We start from the raw sequence: 9218 nt of genomic DNA, 5'->3' as shown, positions 1-9218 counted from the left end.
TGAGGAAGGGAGTCATTCAAAAAGCCTCATAAATCACGGTGCCATTGGGGTGGAGCTCCATCCTGTTGGAAAATGAAGTCGTGGGAAACTTCCATGAATTGAAGGAGAAACAGCCACTGTTCCAACATGTCCAGGTACGTGATTCCTGTTACAGTTCTTTCTGCAAAGAAAAATGGTCCATAAACCTTTGCATGGTATACTGCACAGAACACATTGATCTTCAGTGAGTCTTTCGTGTTGCAATGGTGAATGTGGATTTTCCAAACTCCACATGCGAACATTGTGTCTGTTGACTTTTCCACTAAGGTGGAACATCGCTTCATCATTAAAAATTACACACTGTAAAAATGCGTCATCCTCCATCTTTGCTAGTACAAAACCAAAAAATGTGAGATGCTTCTCTTTGTCATTGGGGTTGAGAGCCTGCACAAGTTGTAATTGGTAGGGCTTGTACAGCAAACACCATCTCAGAACTTTTGATACAGGTGGTTGGGGTATTCCAAGTTCTCAACTGGCTCTATTGAAAGACTTACTAGGCCTGCACACAAAACTTTCTTGAATCCGTCAGCATCATCCTCTGACACACACGGTCGAACTGTGCTTTTTTTCCTTTGCACACACTCCAGTCTGTTTAAATTGCTTAAACCAATGGCTAATGCTTTTTCGAGTTGGTGGTTGAATATCGAATTTGGTACGAAATTCCCGCTGCATTGCAATTTGTGACTCACTTTTCACGAACTTAAGAAAACAGAAAACCTTGTGATCCACAGTCACCATCTCACTCACAACTGACAGTGAAACAGAATGACAGCCCTATTGCTGCGCAAACTCTACCGGCCGCGTCTGAAACCATCACCGGTTGCCTGCCACCTGCTAAAACCTTGAAACTTCCTCTTTTCATTGGTATAAAGCTTGTTCATTTTGGATTTGTACTTGAATATATAAGAATTTTTGAAAAATTCCATCATTTAGAATAATCCTGTAGTTCAACTTTCTTCCACAAGCTGAAAATTTGGAATGTAAGTAGTCTGAACCTGAAATGATTCGTGTTTTTGATGTCAGTATGCTGTTTGTCGCTTGGCGACTCACGTTGATTTCATTTGTGAAAAGGATTATGAAATCTGAAGTTTTCCATATGAAACATAATGGCTGTTGAGAAGAAAGATTGTGCACTGCTGATACAGGTGCTTTATAAGAATGGCAGCAATATACTAGTACTGCACAGTGGGAATATCGCCAACAGAAACAGCTGCAAAGAGGTTCCATATCACTAAATGAGCTAAAGAAATGCACCACATTTTTCACTGGTGCACATTCCAGAATGTGCATCAAATGAAGCTCCAAAATAGGCTATAACGCTGTGACTTTGCCCTTTGTTTTTTTTGGCACGCATGGAAATGGATGATATGGCTGGAGAATATTCTTTGGACAGACAAGGCACATTTTACTCTACGCATTGCTGTGAATGTACAGGACTGTCACTTATGGGGTTCTGCTCTGCTACACGTTATGCAGGAACATCCACTGCACTCAGCTTATGTGGCTTTGTGGTGTGATTTTAAAAGCTCCTTCACTCTCAGTCCGTTTTTCTTTGAGGATGTGACACCTCACAGGCATTGAGTGTACAGTAATTTGGATGTTATATGGACCTCCTTGTGCAAAATGTGATTCCAGCTTTCAAAGAACGCAACTGCGTCCACATCATGATTTTCATGCAAGATGGGGTGACACCATATATTGCTCGATAGGTGAAAGGTTTTTTCGAGAAACCATTGCTAATGACCGCATCGTCTCTAGGCAATTTCAAGATGTGTAGCCTTCCAGATCCCTCAAACTAAATCCATGTGACTTCTTATTGTGGGGACATCTGACAGATAGTACCTGTAAGGAATGCATCCTCACTCTTTGTGATCTGAAATGTGACAATTGCTCAGACTACATTGAATATGCTGTGAGCAAGTGTCAGCCACACCGTGTTACAGATACAGCATGTCGCTGAATCTGAAGACCATATCCTAATAAAAGTGCCAGAACCATCGTTATCATGTGTTTGTTTCCTGCACCCACAGCAGCACCCTATTTTCAACTGGTGGCAGAAAGTGGAACTATTATGTTTTTCAGCATAGTTCGCATGCACACTGATAAATGAACTGCAGCTCTTGGAACTCCATCAGTTTAATTATAACCACATGGTACATGCTTGGTATTCTAATAATGAGCATTTCAGTGTGACCACACAAGGAAGATAGAAGTAATACCATCTGCATTCAGTATGTAAGGAAAGATTATGCAGTGACTTCCTCATTCAGCAATCACACTGGAATGTTGGTGGTTTGTGAGAAGATTGTGTTACACTTCTGTAATGAAATGTCTACCTGTGCATGTGAGACTTCAGCAGTGGTGGGATCATTGTTCTGCAATATTGCTGCTTGTGTTTATTGGGATCCTATGACTGTTATGCAATATTGGGGGTTCAGGAAGGTCAGACGCACCCAATGACAGCATTAGACATAGGACTGACACCATGCATTATTTTCATATGAATCCCAGTTCTGTGTACAGCATCATAATAGAAATATCCATGTCTTACGCCTGTTACGAATACTTGTTGCCAGATTCCATTTGTCGTTATCATACAGGTCCAGCACCTGGAATCATAGTATGGGGTGCCACTGGCTAGACAAAAGAATCATCTCTGGTTCGCATAGCTGGTAATTTGAACTGTAGTAGTCAGATACCCAACACTGGTGGCTGTGCTGCATCTTTGAACTTATGTTTCAAGAAGATAAAGAAAAAATACAGGTTGTCCACGCTGTCCTGACCTACATTAATATAGAGGACATTCAACCATTGCCCTGGCGAGCATGTTCTTCAGATCTCTCACCCAGTGAAAACATCTGGTCATGGATTTCCAAGAGAACGGTACTCCACTACTTGCCAGCCACTACAACTGAAGAACTCTGGCGAGCTGGAATGATGTACCTGATCTCTCATTCAAGCTCAGTTCAACTTAATGCCCAATCTGGCTAGAGATACAACCAGAAGTGGCCGTTTGTCTACTAAGTTTACAGTGTATATGTCCCTTACTTTGGTTATATCACAAGAAACACTCACCAGATGTACCATTAAAATTTTAAACGCAACACACAAAAAATAAATTCACAGATTGGTATGAACACAATAACTGACTCCTGAAAGGAAGGGGGGGGGGGGGGGAGGTGCTACCTTCAATGAGTGAATGCTCAAATAACTGAGATTCAAAAGTAACAGTCACAGGACGAATCCTTTAGTCTGTATGAATGAAGTTTCTTATAATGGCACTAATTCTGACACTTTCCAAGTGTGGTAAATGTAGCAAAAACAGAATACCCAGTCCTCTCCACTTGGCAGCATCCCACTGGCAAAGTTCCACTTCATTGTGGCAATGATGAGTAGAGATGTCGATCGTAGTAGTACACTGTCCAGGTGAGGTCTTCCAGATGCTGGAGCTGCTGGTTCCCATCGCAGTGCAAGCCTAAATAGTCAGCTTGCAGAGTGACACTTCTGTTTGATTGGCTTACACTTAGTTTCGGTGGAAGTAAGAAATAGTTCGGTCTGCATGTGATGGTCAGAGATGCAAACATGACTTTGAGGTGCTTTGGCCTGGCCAATAATGCCACCCTCTGTTGATCGGCTAGTGAGCTGGTCAGTTTGAATTTCTGCATCTGGAGTACTGCCAATGTGATGTAGGGGTTTCTGTTGAACATATTGCCACAACAGTGTATACCCCAAAATTGTCTACAAATGTAGTCGTGTTCTTTCTGTTGTAGTGTATATTCACAAGAAGTGAAATTTCATTATTTTCTAACTTTCCTGGTGTTGAACTTTAAATAGATAGCAATGCTGTATGTCTTGACCCACTGCATTGCCTGTCCACTAGTTTTATCTGAAACATGTGACCTTTACCTCTTTAGAGTGAAATGTAGAAAGTCCATGGCAGAATATCATATCGCAAACATAAGGAAAATCCAGATCTACCTCTACATCTGTACTCTGCAAACCACCAGAGGATATGTGCCACTGTACCAGTTATTAGGGTTTCTTCCGCTGTGATTATTCTAATCTTGTCCTCACAATCCCCATGTTAGCGATATGTAGAGGTTGTAGTATATTCTTAGAGTCGTCATGCAAAGCCAGTCCTGGAAACTTTGTTAGTAGACTTTCTTGGGATAGTTTACACCTATCTTCAAGAGTCTGCCAGTTCAGTTTCACAGTAATACACTACCAGCGGTCAAACAAACCTGTAACTGTTTGTGCTGCCCTCCTTTGTATATGTTCCATATCCCCTGTTAGTACTGTTTGGTAAGGGTCCCACAAACTTGAGCAAAATTCTGGAATAGTTCACTCATGTGATTTGTAAGTAGAGCCTTTGTAGAATGATTGTGCTTCTGCAGTATTCCACCAATAAACCGAAGTCTATCATCTGCTTTACCCACAACTGAGCCTATGTCATCATTCTAGTTCGTACTCATACAAAGTGTTACACCCAGGTATTTGTATGATCTCGAACTATGACTCATTGATATTATAGTCATAGGATACTATGTTTTTTCGTTTTGTGAAGTGCACAATTTTACATTTCTGAACATTTGGAGCAAGTTATTATTAGATATTCTGTATGTCAACAAGCTAGCAGCCTGCTTATTCCCGTCAGAGCAAGAATTGAAAGGGAAACGAAACACTTTCACACTTAGTGATAACCACATTGCTAACAATGGTAACTGCAGGTAAGTGGCACTAAAAGGTGTCCGATGGGTCCAGCATTCGGTTTCATCACTTATTGGATTTGTCTAGAACACTTCATGTTGACTTCCCCGTTTTTTTCATTTCTGCAAACGCCAGCGACCTAGCAGTTGTAGTGTCAAAATTGCATGGTGAAGTTAAATGCTCCTGTTTCTGTTGGTAGCACTGAGTGCCGATTACGTCAGCATCTCCGCCCACCACAAAGACCAATCTTGTCTTTTAGATTTTTGTTCATCAGTTTCAGCAAGTGTTTTTGAAGAATGCTGTCGTGAAGAAACAGCACACTAGTTGCAATAAAAATTGTTTTTTAACACAACTGGTGCACTATTTCTTCACATCGGATATCTTGTTATTCCATTCACATAGTCAAAGAGAAAGATGTTCTACTGCAATTTCAAAAGAACAACTTCAAATATTTATAAAAAATTGCAGAAAAAATATAATATAAAATAAAAATATCAGCTCGCGATTTCGATATTGATACATTGGTGAAAAAAAATATTGCCGATATATACAGATATTTTTTTTTTTTGGAAAAACATCAATATTTTATCAACAGCCCTATTTTCAATACTTACCTGAGGCACACCCGAAGTTACTTCTATGTCTGACGATAACTCTCCATCCAAGACAACATGCTGAGTCCTCCCTACAAAAAGTCCTCAATCCAGTCACAAATTTAACTTAATGTCCTATATGATCATACTTTTGACAATAAGCGCAGGTGTGGTACTGAATCAAATGCTTTTCAAAAATCAAGAAGCACTGCATCTAGCTGGTTGCCTTGATCCAAAACTTTCAGTATGTCATGTGAGAAAAGTGCGAGTTGAGTTTTATGTGGTTCATGTTTTCAGAAACCATCTGGTTGGTATTGAGGCAGTCATTCCATTCAAGATATCTCATTATGTTTGAACTCAGAATAAATTGGTGTCAACAGTATTGGATGGTAGTTTTGTGGATCACTTCTATTACCCTTCTTGTAGATGGGTGCGACCTGTGCATTTTTCATAGAACTGGGTTCGGTTTTTTGTTTGAGGGATCTATGATAGATTATAGTTAGAAGAGGAGCTAACTCAGCCACCAACTGAGTATAGAATCTTACATAACTTATGCTGGATGCTGTTGTTAGCTTCAAGTTTGGCAGTGATTGTGCAGAGGAGTTCAGTAGATGCCACACCAAAGTATTTTGTATATGTTATAGTATAAGCCTCTGATGCGAATTTGTTGTTAAGATGGAAATAACACTTTTGTTTTGGCTATAATTGGACAGAGCCTGTACTTCTGGTAGTACACTTACTTCCATGATGGTTTCATTATAAGTGAGCGGCTTCCAAAGATAAAGGCAAGTTTTGACAGACAAGTTATTAGTATACCCAAACTCCCAGAAATGCACACTGGATATTATGACACTCTAATAACTGAAAAAATAACAAGGCTTAAACTGATCCTTACGAGAGTTCAGTGTTTAAGTACCTTGTTGGCATTTTCACACAGTTCCATAGAAGTTTGTTTTGCAGCGTTCTATCAATGACATTACAAATACTTCCTATTAAAAAAATCTAAAAGGGTGTTACTTGGCACTACTTGAAATATCTTAGAAGCACATTATGTTAGAAATAGCACTTGAGTCAATGAAAGCATTACAGACTTTTTAATTGCTTTTGGAAAGATAACAAATGAGAGGGGGATGGATACTGACTTCCTGTTTGAAACTGTCATCTTTCTTGGTGGGTCTCTTATAGAAACCAAGTATATTTGTAGTGTGTGATGTGGCATAATATTTGTGTCAGTCCAAGACCAAGTGTTCCGACACTGGGATGCTGTTGCAGTGTTTATGATATATCTTGGTCCCCCATTTCTTGTATAAATGGAAAGGGGAGGAGATTTGATTCTGTATACTGTCATTCGTCATGGATGCTCCATGGAAACAGCCAGGAAGGACTGAGTGTCATCACCAGAGGTTGTCATGGATGTCTTCCTGGATTTTTGCTTGCTGGCGTGATCTGTGCAACACTTGTTATGCAGGGTACCAGTTGCTCTGTTCAGTGCTGATGTTTTTCCAGCATTACATTTACCAGTTATATCATCTGTCCATTGTTTTTTACACCTGCAGCTACAGGGAATACTGTATATACCACATCTTCAAAGCTTGAAGCTATCCTTCACTGTGTACAACAGCACCTGTGTTTTGGCAACGAAGTGGAAAACATACTTGATGCTAGATTTCTATCAACTGTAAATAATTCTCTATTATGTCTGGCCCGCACATTGCAAGAAGACCATGGAATGTGGTTCTCCAAGATATCTCTGTATGTGCTGATGGTATACAATAGAAAACCGGACTTATCTGGCAGTCACTATATCCTTTTTTTTCTTTCCCACTTCCATTAATACCTGTTATAGACCGTCTTGGTCAGAAAAGAAATGAGCTCGATGCATGAGCATACTTTACTGGGTGATGGCTACTGGGGCCTAAGTAGATAAAGTGCAGCATGTGTAGGTTTCATGTACACAAGTGTGTGCCCAAATGACTCACCATGTTTGTCTTTAATCAGAATGTCCAACAGCAACAGCTGGCCACTGTTTTTGTGCACCATATTGAATTTGATGTTGGGATGTACCAGCTTTCCGTAACATATTTCTGTGTGAGCAATTTGGATCTGCACCATAGATTTTTCATGAAAATTTTGGGATTAAATTTCTATTAATATGTCATTTAATTATCAATCGTCCAACGCAATGGTTAAACAAAGTAGGGTAATGGGACAGACTAGATAATTCACAAGTTTGAATAGTAGTTGGCCACTACATGCCTGATGGACCAGCTATGTAATCATTTTTTTCCTTCTTTAATGCTGCCGTAGCTCTTGCACTGACTCAATACTAGACCATTTAGGCTTTTTGGATTTCCTTCAATGCGAGCTTTCCTCTGACTTGCAGTACTATAATTTTGAGCATATTTACTGCAGTACTATAATTTTGAGCATACTTACCATGCTTATGAAGCTCAAGAGAAAGCTTTTGACAGTGTTGACTAGAATACACCCTTTGAAGTTTTGAAGGTGGAAGGGGAAAAATGCAGGGAGCAAAAGGCTATTTCCAAACTGTACAGAAACCACATGGCAGTTATAAGAGTTGAGGGGGCATGAAATGGAAGCAGTTGTCGAGAAGAAAGTGAGACAGGGTTGTAGCCCATCCTTGACGTTATTCAAGCTGCACACTGAACAAGCTGTAAAAGAAAAATTTGGAGTAGGAATTAAAGTTCACAGAAAAATAAAAACTTTGAGGTTTGCCGATGATGATGTTATTCTGTAAGAGACAGAAAAGGATTCAGAACAGCAGTTGAACAAAATGGAAAGCGTCTTGAGAGGAGGATATAAGGTGAACATCAACAAAAGCAAGACAAGGGTAATGGAATGTAGTTGAATTAAATCAGGTGATGCTGAAGGAATTAAATTAGGAAACAAGACACTAAATGCAGTATATGAGTTTTGCTATTTGGGCAGCAAAATAACTGAGGGGATATAAAATGTAGACTGGCAATGGCAATAGAAGTGTTTCTGAGGAAGAGAAATTTGTTAACATCAAATACAGATTTAAATGTTAGGAATTCTTTTCTGAAGGTAATTGTCTGGAGTGTAGCCATGTATGGAAGTGGGAGTGAAACGTGAATGATAAATGGTTTAGACAAAAAAAGAATAGAGGCTTTTGAAATGTGGTGCTACAGAAGAATCCTGAAGATTAGATGGGTAGACTGCATTGCGTAACTAATGAGGAGGTACTGAATAGAATCAGCGATACAAAAATTTTGTGCAACAGTTTTACTAGAAGAAGGTATCAGTTGGCAGAACCGATTCTGAGACATCAAGGTATTAGCAGTGTAGTACTGGAGGGAAGTGTGGGTGGTAAAAATCGTAAATGGAGACCAAGAGATGTATACAGTAAACAAGTTCAAAAGCATTTACATTGCAGTAGTTATTTGGAGGTGAAGAGGTTTGCACATGATGGAGCAGCCTGAAGAGCTGCATCAAATTAAACTTCAGAGTTAAGACCAGAACAATAACATAAGATGACATCTTTCATTATTTTGTAATCTCCAATTTAATACTGATTTTCACTTATATTACCGTGAATATTTTTACTGTCTCGCTCTGGGTCCTAGTAGTGCTCTCTCCACATGCTCTCCACAATGACACCTTACTCACTGTTCTAGCTAAATGTGTTTCCACACTACACTAATTTAGAGCTTTATGCAAAGCTTATTTGCAGCTATCACATTGTGCACCTGCATTAGTACGAAGACATCACAGGAAAAGTAAATACTGTGAGACGAACATTTACAGACATGACATGATATTGTGGGCTCCACCTTTGTTCAGTTCAAAAATTATGGTCTTGTAGTTATTGGTGATTAAAATTTGATGGTATTTTGTTCC

The sequence above is a fragment of the Schistocerca nitens genome, chromosome 1 (assembly GCF_023898315.1).
Source record: "Schistocerca nitens isolate TAMUIC-IGC-003100 chromosome 1, iqSchNite1.1, whole genome shotgun sequence".
Classification (NCBI taxonomy): domain Eukaryota; kingdom Metazoa; phylum Arthropoda; class Insecta; order Orthoptera; family Acrididae; genus Schistocerca; species Schistocerca nitens.
This window is presented reverse-complemented; position numbering follows the sequence as displayed.